The sequence below is a fragment of the Ixodes scapularis genome, unplaced genomic scaffold (assembly GCF_016920785.2).
Source record: "Ixodes scapularis isolate PalLabHiFi unplaced genomic scaffold, ASM1692078v2 PGA_scaffold2__306_contigs__length_199485367, whole genome shotgun sequence".
Lineage (NCBI taxonomy): Eukaryota > Metazoa > Arthropoda > Arachnida > Ixodida > Ixodidae > Ixodes > Ixodes scapularis.
The window spans coordinates 82211546-82226754 of record NW_024609857.1 but is presented as its reverse complement, the minus strand read 5'-3'; positions in this window follow the sequence as shown (position 1 = coordinate 82226754).

The following is a 15209-nucleotide window of genomic DNA, read 5'->3' as shown; positions in this document are numbered from 1 at the left end:
GCGGCGGAGTGCATAATGGTACTATAATATTATTGTGTTTACGACTGTGTTCATACTGGCGGAAGTTAGTCAACCTAAAAGGGCGCCTGGTGTTTCAGCTATAGATGAAAAATTTAGCCAGTGCAGTACAACCGCTAGCCATGACTTTTTAACTTGCATCTCGCAGGCGTGATACATGACCGCACGCCGATACGGTGCTCATCCAGATCGAAATGGGTAGGGATGGGGATTGAACCCAGGATACCTGGGTTCTGAAGCGTGAGCTTTCGCTCCACGTGCTCCGAGTTGGTGTGCGCTAGCCCACCCGGTCTCCGATCTGCCAAAATCTTCATTGCAACGGAGGCCGCACTGGATTGGCTGGTTATAGGGAGCGATGCCGTGACGTGACACTTAGTGACTGAAGATGGCAGGTGACGTGCCCCTTCGACAATTTGGGCAGCGCGCTGAGGGGAACGGTGGGCGTATCACTGGGGCGCGTTTGAACCCACCCCCCTGCACAGCCCTCCCCCCTTTTACGCCGCTTCGTGACCATAGCCGGCGGATGGCTCATAACAAGATGTTAACCCACTTTGGGCAATCCGTACATGCCACCTCACGGCGCCTCACGGGCGGCCGAAGTGCGCCCTAGCCCCGCTGTCCCGCACTGCAAATCGGTTGCTAGGTGTTACGCCACGCCATTGCTCTCTATACCCAGCGAATCGTGTGGGCCGCGGTCCTTCATGCACGAGCTAAGTGACCTTATCTGCTCGCAAAAGGGAGAAGAGTGGTTTCGAGAACGTTCACTTCGTGCGGAGAGGCTGCATTCATCAGGCCTTTTATATATGAACAACCGTTGAGCGAAATGATGACCCATTTCTTCAAGATTCAACGTAGCCGGCAGCAGCGATAAAAAAAAAATCTTATATTGGAAGAGTGAATCCCAAGTTTTTCATTCGGCGGCTTGGTCTAACCCGTAACACAATGATTTGGCCAGCTTGCCAGTGTCAAACCGCAGGGTGAGAAGAAACGGTTCCGCTGTTGAACAATTAATATAAAATGATTGAACTAGATTTAGATAATATATTTGCATCAGATGGTTCTCTATAATTGCCGAAGTAGGGAGCTTCGCGTGTAGTAGAGAACAAAAATAACAACATCAAAAAACGCGAGATGGAAGAGCGAATGAATTGAAGACATTAACAGATACCCGGAAAAGAGAGCGAGATAGTCAAAAGGAAAAGATTGAAAGCAGAACAAGAAATAGCGATGTTACAACGTAAATTAAGACTTGCATGCGAGGAAAGCGCTGGTTGGTCGACTGTAGGCGAGAGAGGTGAGGGTCACCCGAGAAGTGAATCCTGTTTAAAGAAAGAAACCGCCCCTTTGCCGTGTAGCACGGCAAAAACAGTTGTGACGCGGAATGTGATGTGCTGGTGCGGAGAAACCGCGTACACATGTGGAGACTAGGCGTACGAAGCAGCCATAGGTCGTGCAAAGTAAGCGCATGAGCACTCCTTGAATGTCTTACTTGGAAGCGCCGTATCTTTTGAGGTTGCAGTCTAAATGCGATTTTCTCAGAGCCTGTTGGAGGTTACGACGTACTAGACGGAGCGTGTGGCAGCGCCGAGCAGGACCCTGACGCCAGCTCGCGGCAAAAAAACAAACAAGACACTCGACACTATCTAAACCCATTGCGGCAAAAGAGCTTTTTTCTCCTTTTCTTTTGCTCTTTTTTGCGCTCTTTCTCTCAGGAAGCCCAGAGCTTCCAGAGCGGACCAGAGCGCCGCTGTATACCTGAACACTTGGATGCTTCAAAACACACCCACACACACACACACACACACACACACACACACACACACACACACACACACACACACACACACACACACACACACACACACACACACACACACACACACACACACACACACAAACACAAACACACAAACACACACACACACACACGCACACACACGCACACACACACACACAGACAAACACACAGACACACACAAGAAATTAAAATCTCGCTTCGAAGTGTAAGTAGTTTGCTTGTTTTTGTATCTAAAAAAATTAAAACCGTTTACAACTCCTTGTTACGCCGAATTAGAGCGCAGCTCAGGAGGCGGAGCTAGGGAAGGGTACTGAGGGGAGGGTATTCCCTCCTCCCTCCTTCTCATCCTGTCTGCTACTCCTCTGTCCGAGCGGCATCGCAGTCGCCTCACGAGGGTCACGTGACCTCACGGTGGTCATGTGACGTCACAGGGGTCACGTAACCTCACGGGGGTCACGTGACCGCCGTGGCGTCACGTGATGATGACGATGACGAACGCGGTATTCCCCGAGAAGACGCCGACGTCGGGGGGCCCTCTGTGACTGCCTCGTTTTTTCCGACGGCGGCGTCGATGTCAACCGAAACGCGCATTTATTTTCTGTGTGAATGCAACTTTACCACCACCAGGAGTAACCCGCCGAGGCTCGAGGTAGAAGTTCGGATCGCACTCGTGTCTAAACAGTGAGTAGACGAGAGCTGCATCAGAGTTCGGCTTGCAATAGGCCTGTCGACTTCCCTTGCTGGAACCTAACCGGAAATGGTTAGGTTCCAGCCCTATAACACATTATGTGTTAAAGGGGATGCCACTGTTCGAAGAAAATTGTGACGACCTTGATGTTTATTTGCAGAAGTTCGAAATTGTTATGCCGGAGACAAAACGTCACAAAACGACAGCAACAACAAAGAAACCATCCCACTTCGAGGGAAAGCACACGAAGAACAGTCTTTATTTTAAGTTATCCGTATTTACAAGGATTTGTGGCGCCCCCCAGTGCCACGAGTTTACACGATACCGAACATTCTATTTATATACAACACGCCTTGCACACATAAACGACAGTCACATGCACTCCCACCGGTTCGACGGGCGCCTAACTTTTTCGAACGTCGCAGGACGTCCCAAGGTTTGTCACCTGAATCCGTAAGGCCTGTCAAAGGTAATTTAAGTTCCGAGCGGAATCAACAGACAAACTGTCATTGTCGGTAGATTTAGTTTTTGAGATTGAACAAGACGGGTTATCCACACCTTTAAATCGAAGGTGAACTGCATGCACCAACCGAACACGAGCAGTCACCCGACACAGGTAAGTAACAGGACTGTTTTCTTTCAGTACTTTTCCTCTGGCTCAGTTTACACTCTCTCCCCGGATATTACGAACCCAAACCGGATTGCCTACTTGGAACGCCTTCTGTCGACTTCTACTCCTGTCAGCCAGTTCACCGTCTAGGTCCCGTTTTCTTTGTCTGGCAGACTGGCACTTGGCTTGAGCTGCCAGAAACTTGTCCGTGGAAGCCGTCTTAGGAACAGCTCTGACGAGGCCTTTCCAGTAACTGTTTGTGGGGATGTCCAGTAGATGAGAAGGAAGCTGGTGAACTTCTACAGGATGCTTCGTTGTTCTGCACGGACGTCACCTTCCAGTAACTGTTTGAGCAGCGTCCGCTCCACTGTTTGCACAGCTCTCCGCAGCACCATTCGAGGCCGGGAGGTAAGGTGACGTCATCATGTGCACCACACCCTGAGACGTCAAGAAATTCTTGAACTCCTCACTGCGAAACTGGGGCCCACTCTCCGTCACCACGTTTCCGGGCAGTTCAAACTGAACAGGCGTATTCATTAGTCTCTCAGCAGTCAAAATAGCCATTCTGGAAGACATGAGCAGCAATTACACCCACTTAAAAAAACTGTGATGAAGCATAAACCAATTATCGGCTCTCTTTGTTGCGAATTACAAATGCACTCGCTCGTACAGCCCTAAGGACAGTTTCCACGGTTGCAGTCAAACCGGAGGACCGTCGTTCTGAACTACCTGGAAGATTTCGCACAATCGCACCTTGTTTTGAATCTTGACACTTGGGGAGAATGTCAGACCGGGCGACGGCGGCGCCAAAATCTAAGCCCTGGGCCTCGGTATCTCGGAGTCGGCAGCTTTCTACTTTGACTGTGCTACCCCCGTGGAGCCTGATTCTTCGACGACAGTGAGCACCAGCCCCAACATGCTTCTCGGGATCCTTTCTGCTACACGTGTTAATGGTTGAATACACAGTCGTCAAGAGGTAGAACTCAGTTTACATGTAGACCCTTAGCGAAAAGTCGTTCAAAATCAGTATACTGAAAGTATACTGAAAGTATACTAATAGTGAACTTAGGGTATGTACTGAAACCGTACTAGTTTCACACTTTTATGAAACAAAATAGTGTACCTTTAGTACACCCCAAGTATATATGTAGTATACCATAAGTGCACCTCGAGTGTACTTTTAGCATACTATAAGTGCATGTTTAGTGTACTACATGTATACTTTTAGTGTACTAAATGTACACTACCAGTACATATATGCGGAGTGTCCCAGAAAACTTCCACCAAACTTTAAAAAAAAAAAACAAAAAAAAACGGTGCGTTTTCCGGGAGTGAAACCAACTGTACGCTGTTAGAAAGTCTCTTGCGAAAGTGCACGAAATTGTTTTAGTGCGCCTATTTACTTAATTAAGAGTAACAAGCTAACTTTTTAAATCTTCGTTTAAAAGCCGAGGTGTGAAATGGAAAGTTGTAGAGCGCATTAACACCCAATTAAACCATTTTCAACAAGGTGCGCTTTGCATGCTCCTTTTTCCTAGCCTTCAAAAGAAACGCCCGCGAAATACAAAAAAATACCGCGTGACAACTTGCTTCCCCAATCACGGCGTGCGAGCGCGCCGCGAATGTGCGTGCTTTGAAGGCCGGAAAAAAGCACGAAAACGTATTATGTTTCAAACACTTTAAATGGGTGTTTCTCAATGCGCCCGGCAACTTTACAATTAACATCTTGGCCCTTAAAAGAATATTCGACAGGTTAGCTGAACAATCTTAGTTATTTACATAACCAGGCGCATTAAAAAAATCTGTGCACTTTCTCAAGACACTTGCTAACGACAGTTGATTTCACTCCTGCAGAGCCCTCCGGTGTTTCTTAAGTATGGTGCAAGTTATCTGGGACGCCGTGTATGTCGGGCGTTTTGAATGGAAAGCACGGTCTCAAATTGACCAGAAAAATCGCCGCCTGCATTTAAAAAGCTGACTTTTCAAAGGTGTTCCTTTGAACGGCTGTATTCCAACCTGTGAAATTTCATCTTATACAGCTCCATTCTCGTGAAATGTTAAGAAACGCCGTTGACAACTCAATTGATGATGATAATGCAGAGGCGCCACCACCGGGAGATGCACTCTTAAAAATGAGTCAGGAAATTAACGAGGAAATCTTTGGCAGCTCTATTCCTCGTGAAAATGACGCACCGGCGTCTTCTGAAACTGTGTGAGAAAAGCCATAAAGAAGAGGTGCACTGCATTTTTCAACTGAAAGTATCTATGTGTAGCATACAAACATTATGGTCAGTGTTCTTCACGTAATTGATAAGACAGAAATTGAAATCCTACTTATCACTTTATTCAAGTTTCCGAGCCTGCCTCACTGTACACTCTCCTTTGTGACGATGGTATGCCATTACATCCTGCGTAAAAAGAGAAGAGAAAATTAGCCTATGGCCACTCTATGATATAACATCACATAATTCGCTCAAAGGACCACTATTTGAGGAAGGCAAGATAGTAACAACTTCATCCTGACAAAAGGGCGAGGAAAATCGGGCAATATCGTTTCTGAAAACCTGATACCTGAAAGAAGCTCTAACACAGAGCAAACAAAATGATTGGCATTTTCTTAATGCCTCCTTTTTTTTTGCTGTGAACACACATACAAGTCATACGCTATTACACATTCAGTGGCGCGGCTTGATTTATGATAAGTACTTTTTTATATAACTTCGAGCTTTTAGAGAAAATATTCAATATAATGGGTCGGACATAAATGGTTGCTATGAACTATCCTATATATTTACACATTATCTGATATCATAAAAGCACTAGAGCAGGGTAGGGCTGTACTGCATCAGTTATAAATTTCTAACCAATTAAAAGTTGGCATTTATTTAATATATTAGTATTGGCTATTATTCTTTGACAAAGAATAACTGGGCGAGTTGGTACGTTGGTAGTCTTTCAACTCCATCGAATATTCAGGTCCTTTTAACATTTTTTTCATGCTTTTGCTTTTTCTAACTGCTCTGCCTTTTGTAGCGGCTTTCGCCGCCACTAAAAAACGTGACATAGAAACTCACTTTATTCACAACACAAAATCGCAAACTTGGAAAGCGTGCCGCTTCGGCATACGCAGAGATCGTTCGTCTCTACGGCACCGTCAGCACGGGCAAGAAATCATGCTGCTCGCTCTTGTAACGTTTTTCACGCTAACGCTTTATGAAACAAATCGTTGACGAGAGACTGTTGGAACCACACCTCAGAACTAGCATGACCTGTGGTTGCTTGAACTGCCGTCAGACTGTACTTGAACGCTCCGCAAAAGCGTCGTCGGGCGACCGTCGTAGGGACGCCGCCCAGGACAGGCCCTCGGCTGGCCCTCGGTTCCGCCGCACGCGAATCTTTCTCACTCTGCGGAGAGAGCCATAAATTTTGAAGATACGCTCTTTTCAAATAACGAAATAAAACCGAATAGAGCATAGTGAGAGTCCAGCATAGCTTAGCAAGCACACGGTACAAGACAAAGTTTGAAACAGCGGCGCACTTCGCAGAAACAAAAGAAACTTCCTCACCTTCGCTTGCACCAGTCGGCCATGACTATCCGCCACTTGCGACGCTGTGTCTCACAGCTCTCAGTAATCGCTTGCTATTATTGAACACGGTATTCGTAAGTAAGCTATCTAAAATATCCACAAAAACGGCTAAAACGTAAAAAGGAAGCGATGCTCGAACTCTCCGGAACTCCAACGGCGGCCGAACGGAAGCTGATTGCAATAGCGATGGTCTTGCGCAGTTTTCAAAAGTCTCTTCTTTTTGTTCTTTTTTCTTTTTTTAAGACAAAACTATGCAAATCAATATATTAATAATAATAATGTTACTTTATTATATTCGTAAAAAATTAACAAACCGTTTAGTCTATCTTAGGTTTTATCTAAACTTTCGGTTTTATTTTTCAGTGTAAAACCGAAACTATCTCAAGCAATTTCTCCCTTGTCGCCAAGGCTATTTTGATTCATCAGCGCATGCTCGCACCGCTGGTATTTCGGCTTTTCTGGAAGGATCGGCTCTCGCGGCACATAAATAATGAGGGTAACCTCGTGTTTTGAAACAATGAGCGTGCCCGTCTTTTTTGACGAGGGAAAGACACGTTAAATTTACGTCGATATTTTAGAGTGTGGAAATCTCGATCGACGGTGTTGTTCGTTGTTGCAATTGTCAATCTCTTTTCACGTGAATTAAGATGTCCTTAGAGTTTTGCAAGATAAATCTACACCATGAAACACTTTCGGTGAAAGCTTGAGGTTGTTGCATAAAGGCGCCGATTTCTCCAGCCAATTTCAGAGCGAGCTTCCATTCATAACATCACTTCGCTTACGCGGTTCTGGAGTTTATTTGCGCTGCATGCGACCATGCAAGGTGGAGGATCTTATGTCCCCATTACTAGCCGTGGTTTCTTTTGCCTCCTGTCTTTTTGATTGCTGTGGATGCAGATATCCGAAACAGCGTATAGTACGCTGAGACCTGCATTACAAAAACACCGGATTATTTTGGGTTATTCATAGCTATGAATAACCCAAAACTCGTCACCTTTTCGCAAATTGTTTCAGTTGGGCTAGAGTTTATTCATAGCCCCTTTAAAGTTGAAAATTCAACATGGTCAATTACACTGTCAATTCAAAAAAGCTAATTAGGCAACGTACTGTGACGTTGATTTACTCATCTAATGTACACCGAGCCCCACAAATATTCTGTGAAAACGGCATCGGCCTATCTATCGCGTTTTTAGTGTGTTGATGTTAACAATCGCACTATATATATATATATATATATCTATATACATACCCATTACTACAATTTGAGTACGCCGACTGCAAGCACTGAAAGTAAGCCTTTAGTACACTTGAGTGCACTCCTTGTATACTAATTTTGAACTACTTTTTACCGTGGGCACTACGATTCTACTACATGTACTAGTTTTGTACGGACGAGTATACTTTCAGTCCACCGCCATTTTTACTGGAAGTATACTTTTAGTATACTTCAGTACACTTCGAGTGTACTGATTTTGAACGACTTTTCGCTAAGGGGACAGTTTTTAACGTTCGCATCGTTGCGGGTTTCGCGAGAGTTTGTCGTCGTCCTCGTCATTTTTACACTCTCGTGCTCAGCACGATTCTAGCACTCGGCCATCCTGTGCAAAATTGATTCAGTTTTCTTCTTCGTCTTTACAGTCGTCAAGATCGGGTTCCTTGTCTAAGTCAAAGGCATATTAACGCTTCATCTTGTCGATCGGGGTGTGTGGACGTACAGAAACGCTAAGTAGCTGGTAGGCCTGAAAAATCTTCTATAGGATATGTATCATCTGGAAGCTTCTCTGTTACTACGCAGGGACCTTGAAACGTGTTTAAAAGCTTCCTTGAATGTCCTATAGAAGGTGATTTTGTCTCCCCCAGGACTATGTCTCCGTGCTTGAATGTCGAAGCGCTACACCGCTTCTTATTGTAGCGCCGTTGTTGTCGTTTCTTCCCTTCCCTGGCCTTCCCGCCCCGACAGCAACAATCAAAGATCCCCAGCAGTTCAAGAACGCCATAGCTAACATTGTATAAATAAGAGTCAATTTACTGTACTAATAACCACTGCATTTTTTAACTTTATACTTATACATTGTACCAACTCCCCTCTCTAATGCCTTTGGCCCTGAGGGTATCTGAAATAAATAAATAAATACGAATGGCGTGTTGGGCCGCTTGTCGTCTTGTCGCCCTCTCAACTTCAGTTACAAATATTTTCGTCGCGTAGCGCATTTTCGATGGAAACTCCCTCAACATTTCTAGGATCGTATGAGAACAGCAACCGGAAGGGTTTCATACCAGTGGCCTTCTGGAAAGTGTTGTTGAGACTCCACTGAACTTGTTTACAACAACTCGTCCCAATTCATGCCTTCAACGTTGGTAGTCAAAGTGGTGATTGATGAAGTAACAATTATATTCTAGAGCTCCACTCGCCGATTCGCTCTCCGGTTTTCACTAGAGTTCAGTACCTGAGCAATATCTAATGCACAGCAACACCTCCGGAACGCTCTACTTGTGTACGCTCCACCTCTGTCTGTAATGACCCTTGCTGGAGGGCCGCAAAGGCCAACGATGTTCTTCGGAAATGAAACAGTTGCTTGCGCGCTTGTGTTTCTTGCCGGTCTCAGGAGTATAAACTTGGTAAATGAATCTACAGCCGCAATCAAATAAATGTTTCCACGCCAGTTTCGTGGAAATGGTCCCAGATGATCAAAATGAATCCTCCGGAAAGGCAGACCAACTTTCGCAATAGAATGCAACATTTCAGGATTTTTGCCTCTCTGAGTCTTCTGATGAATACATTCTAGGCACGACGCGGTGCACGTTGTTCTGCTACCAGCCAGTCGCCAAAATCAATCACTTTCGCTGGCAAGACGTGTAGACCATCAGAAACAGGGACATCTTCAGGTGGACCACAACAAGATCGGCTGAAGGCTTCCATGTGCGGAATATGGACACCGGATCGATGATCAACACTAAACGTTAACTATTGTAATTGTAAACACCAGCGAGTGATCCCAGGCAACACATCGCGCTTGCTCAACGTGCCTCGCAGTGCGTCGAAGTCCGTGTCTACAGTGAAGTCGACGCCAGAGGGGTGCACCTCAAGCCACTAAAAAGTCCAAACAACTACGAGGGACCCAAGCTCGTAGGAATGGTACATTTTTTCCTCTCTGGGCGTCTGAAGGCTCACATACATTACGGGATGAACTTGTCCTTCTAGCTGGCGCTGCAGCAACATGTCCCCCAAACCCTTCCTGCTTGCATCGATATGGACTTCTGTTAGGGCTTCGTGGTTGTAGAAGGCCAGAATCGGTCTCTCCTACAACACACTTTCGGGAATGAAAATGCAGAATCTTGCTCCTCGGTTTATCTCCAAAAAGTATTGTTCTTCAAAAGCCTTGTCAGAGGTTCGGCTAGCGCTGAAAAGTTCTTTAGAAAAAGCCCGAAATAGCTTGCAAAGCTAATAAACTGCCTTACTTCGTAGACGTTTTTCGGTGTTGAGACGTCAGTCCCTGCTTTGTCTTTACACTCACGTGGCCTGAGTCCTGTGGTTCCAATTTCGAATCACAGGCAGTTTATTGTTTCTGCCATGAACACGCATTTTCTCAGGCGAAGTGTCTGTCTTGCGCGCCGAAGAACTTGGAAAACCTTTCGCAAATGATCAAGAACTTCTTTTTGAAATCCCGCGACGGTATGAGAATATCGTCTATGTACGCTAGAGCCACTCCCTAACGCAAGGATCCTAATACAACATTCATATTTTTTAAACACTGCTGGTGCGTTAGGCAGACCAAACGGCATTTTTATAAACTCGTAGTGTCCGTCAGGAGTTAAAAACTCCGTCTTCGATTATGATTCTTAAGGCATCAGAATTTGATAATACCCTGACGTCAAATCAGAGCCGTAAAATTGCGCTTACCATGCAGTCGGTCCAACTGGATTTCTAAGCATGGGAGCGGGTATTTTTCTTTCTTAGTAACCCTGTTGAATGCTCTGTAACCAATGCACAAACGTTCTTCGCCTGTCTTTTTCTTCATAACAAGCAACGGACACGCGTACTCGGACGAGGAGTCGCAAACTACATACGCTTCTTTCAGCTCTTTGATAGCTTTCTGTAATCTCAGTCACTGATTGTACGGTAGACGATACGGTCGAAAAGATACCGGATTTGCATCCTCAGCGATGTCAATTTTCCTTTCGGCTTTGTGTGTGGTTCCCGACTCAAAGAAATTATCCGTAAAAGAATCACGACACTCGTTGATCAACTTGAGGAGTAAATTTCGATTCATCAGACGTTAATGCGATTCCCGTGGGCATATCTTCTAAACCTCAATGGTATTAGGCATCTCGAAAGTACAATGTTGTCGCATGACGTTTCGGGTTTCTCGTGGCACCAAAAGCCTCGTACAGTCACTTTTTCTTGCGTAACATGAAGAGCGGAATCAGAAACATTAAGGACTGGCAACAACGAAGTCCTAGCTTCGTCTGCGTAGATCACACTGGAGGGCAAGCAATGGTCCTTACGCTCTTGCATGCGAAGTTGGGCATCGACTCAACTTTCGCCTTCTTTTTTCCTCCGGCTCATAATATGACAATGCCAATGTACCCTGGGGCAGGCACGTAGCCCGGATTTTGTTTCGGGGGCCCGCCCATGACAAAATGTTGTATGAAGGGGAGGGTGAGAGGAAGTCCCAGCAAAATGGAAGATTTTGGGGGGTCCCGGGCCCCATGCCCCCCCCCCCCCCCCTTCCCCTTGGCTAGATGCCTGTCTGGAGGGTATGACTGTTGACTCCTTCTCCCATAACGTGGGACGACAGGGTGGAAGGTTTGGAAAATTAAGGCCTTTAACTCGGTAGTCCTCATCATCAGTACTCTCTTTCTCTTCGAAAATTCGTGAACGTGCTTACGTCTCACAACAGTAATGTGGGGATGATCCATAAATGACTTGAAAACAAGTAGTGAAATTGTCTGGGCATTTCTTGGAGCGATGTAAATGGACACTCCTGCAGCACGCTGCAAGGCAGTTTTGCTACGACCTTCGACGATTAGTTCTCAATTCCCAATTTTGTGTCGCCAGAGTAGTTAAACACTGACAATGTTTCCCTATCTTATGAACTACAGGTATTAGGGGCGAAACTCCTTAGGGTCTAGCCTTGTCCGTCCGGCGTCCGTGCTCACATCGATTGCCATCCCACCTGTCTTCTTAAAAAAAAAAAAAATGTTTGCGCAGTCGATAGGATTCGGACATGTGCGGGGAGACCCCAATGGATTTCTTGTCCATCGCCTTAACCACTCGGCCACGACTGCGGGACGAGTAGGGGGTTCTGAGATGTGGTAGTAACTCAAGAGCTGGGGATTTCGTGGCTGAAACGTTGCATTTAGCTGCTCAACGTATATACGGGAGAAAGCGCTGCGGTCACATGCGTATATAATCGCGTTAAACTTTGCATTCATTGGCTCATCGTTTATAGACGAGATGGCGCTGCGGTCTAATGCTCAAATGCGTATATAACCACGTTCCATACCACACATTCCATACCAACGCACCCGGAACTCAGCAGTACCTATGAGCAATAAAAAAATATCAGCCCCATCAGCACTACCCATGAACAAAATCAGTATTATCAGCACCACCAGAGCTTCGCCCCAATCAGCATCATGCACCACGTGGAGATGCGGTCATTTTTTAAGAGGCCTAGAAAGTTCCCAAAACTTTTGCACTCTGTGGTTCAGAGGGAAACACTGCGTCTAGAGCTTTCTTAACATGTAATACGTTAGTGGACATAGGCGTAGACTTCGGGGGGACATCGGGACTTGTGCCCCCTTGGCGAGATCCGGGGAGCGGGGGGGGGGGGGGGGGGAAGAACCCCCCCCCCCCCCGGGCCTGGGCCATGATCCTTACCGAGACGCTGCTTACGTGCCATGTAACGAGCTTCCATAGTAGTGGCATGTACACAAAATAACATCCACGTTGCCTGTATTGACAAAATACATGGGAAATAGAATCCCAGCGTGCTTTCGTTAGCTTCAATCTGCAGTTCTGGCGAGAAGGTAACGCGCAGCACCCCCTCCCCCCCCCCCCCTTTCTCGGGAGAACTTCTCAGCCTGCCCCCCCCCCCCCCCCCCCCCGCCTCTCCCCTCCGGGAAAAATGGAAAGTCTACGCCCCTGTTACAGGACGGGAAGCTTGGTCGGCAGTGAGATTCGCTTGGGTCATTCCGCAAGAAATCACGTGACCAGAACCGCAGCCTCCAATTTTTGCACGTATCTGTAGGCTTCGCATATGAGATACCGAGGTAGTCGGCGTCCGCCTGACGAAGCATGATGCATTGATTACCAAGGTCCATGTACACCTTCTGGCTTCCCGTCGATCAGTGCCTATTGAAACTATTTCTCATTTCGTGAGCCAACTGTTTCTTTCCTTTCCATGCAGTGAATTTTCGGAGAAGATTCATGAATATTAAATCTGCAGTTGGCAGCCGCATCACTAACACACTGGCATTTTTCGCATCGTTTCAGCTTTTGCGGTTCAGGAGAGTGAATTGCAAAATGTCCGTAGTCGTTGCTGTTAAACTAAAATGACTCTTTGTTGTGGTTATATAAAGACCTTCATCCGTTAGTTTCACCTGACAGGCCTACTTCACGGGCGCCGATTTCATTTCTCGCTTCCCCTTGGTCGTGCGATCCACCTGATGAAGACTGACGTTAGTTTCGGATGGGTGTCGCCTTGACCACGGCGAGTTGGTCGTCTATACGCTTAAGGCACTCAAGCAATGATTCTGGCGTAGAGAAAGTTCCAACGCTTAAACTTCGCACCATCGCATCCTCATCAAAACCAGTGACGACGTACTTAACAATGTCATCTTCGGGGAGTTGACAGATACGGGCGAGGCTAACTTTTTCATGGAAGCACAATTTGATGTTCTAACCCTTTCGTTGTTTTCGATCCACCATTTCCTGATGGCGACGCTGGCAGCCTTCCACATCTGGAAACGATATTTTAAATTAGTCTTTCCACTCTGGCCATGATCGCTGAACGCTCGAGAGTCGATCGTACCATGTCTTCGCCAGTCCTTCCAGTTTCGTGATGGCACAGCACGACGTCTGTCGGTTACTTCACGCATAGGTTGTGAACAGTTCGTCAACTTTTCTAATCCATTGCTCTAGTCTCTGCGATTGGTACGAGTTTTCAAGAGTCTGCAGGTGGTCGTTCGTCTTGAAGAGGCTGTTGGCCGGCGCAACGTAGTGTTGCCATGCCGCTCATCGCTTGCCGCACTGCTTTCTGGATAGCCGTTTTCAGCAACGTAGCAAAGTCTTCCTTTGTTGCACGAATTTTCGTGATTTGATGGTTTTCCAGCTTATCAGCGACTGTGTCGGTGTCGTTGATACCAGCAGTCACAGCTACAGTATTCAATTCGTTATGTTGCTGAAGGAATCGAGTGATGCCTACGACAGCCACGTTCGTGATTTCTTTATCGCATGTTCTTTCGCAAGAACCTTAAATTGTACCCGGTGGACGGTCTCGCAAGCGCTTCTTCTTTTGTATATCTGGCCCCGTGCTAGCAGTCGTCTTTGAGACGAGCTGGACCGGTGTGACACAATTTCTACCGCATTGATAATCGTACGAAGCTTCTCACCATGTCCAGGTCGCAAACGTGTTAATCCCACTTCTGACTTGTTAGTCGTCGAATATGGAATAGTCAAGAAGTAGAATGCATTTTATGCGTACATTGGTTTTCACGTTCGTATCGCTGCAAGTTCGCGGGAGCTTGTCGTTTTTTTTTCTCATCTATTTTAATCTCTCGTCCTCAGCTGTATTCTAACACGCACCGATTGAACGGCAGGCCAAATCCCTTTGCCTCGCTGCTGACCCGCTCCACGAAATTCGGACATCTAGAAATCAAACTTCCATCCTCTGCCATAACAGCAATTCATTTCGTCGTCATCTTGCATGTCTATAGTCATCGCATTACCATGTTCATTAGACGCGGCACCATGGGCCTCTGAGGAACGCGACGTTACCTTTCCGTGGTGCCGCGGCTCTACAGAGACGAACAAAGAGTATTATAATTAGTATATTGTTATTAACATTATTAATATTAAGATTGATGTTAGTATTATTATGATTATTGATTATTATTGTTATTATATTATTATTATCATTGTCATCCAAGGTTTCCTCCTTTGGAATACGTGGCTCAGTACACGGCTGGTTGAACAGCCACTTGTGAGTGAGATAGGCGTTTGTCCGAGCCAACAACATGAACTCTTCGTTGTATAGGGCACGCACTGGGGTTCCTCAAGGATCGAATTCAGGACTCCTTCTGTTCACAATTTTCTTAAATGACGTCTTTCTTGCTGTTTTAAATTGTTCATTCCTGCAATATGCTGATGATATAAAAATCTATAGAAAAATAGTTACTGCACTAGTTTGGGCTAAGCTTCAGGAAGATGCATTTTCTTTCGACCGATGGTACACGGGGAACGACCTTCTGTTGAACCCGTCTATAACCAAGGCCATCACAATG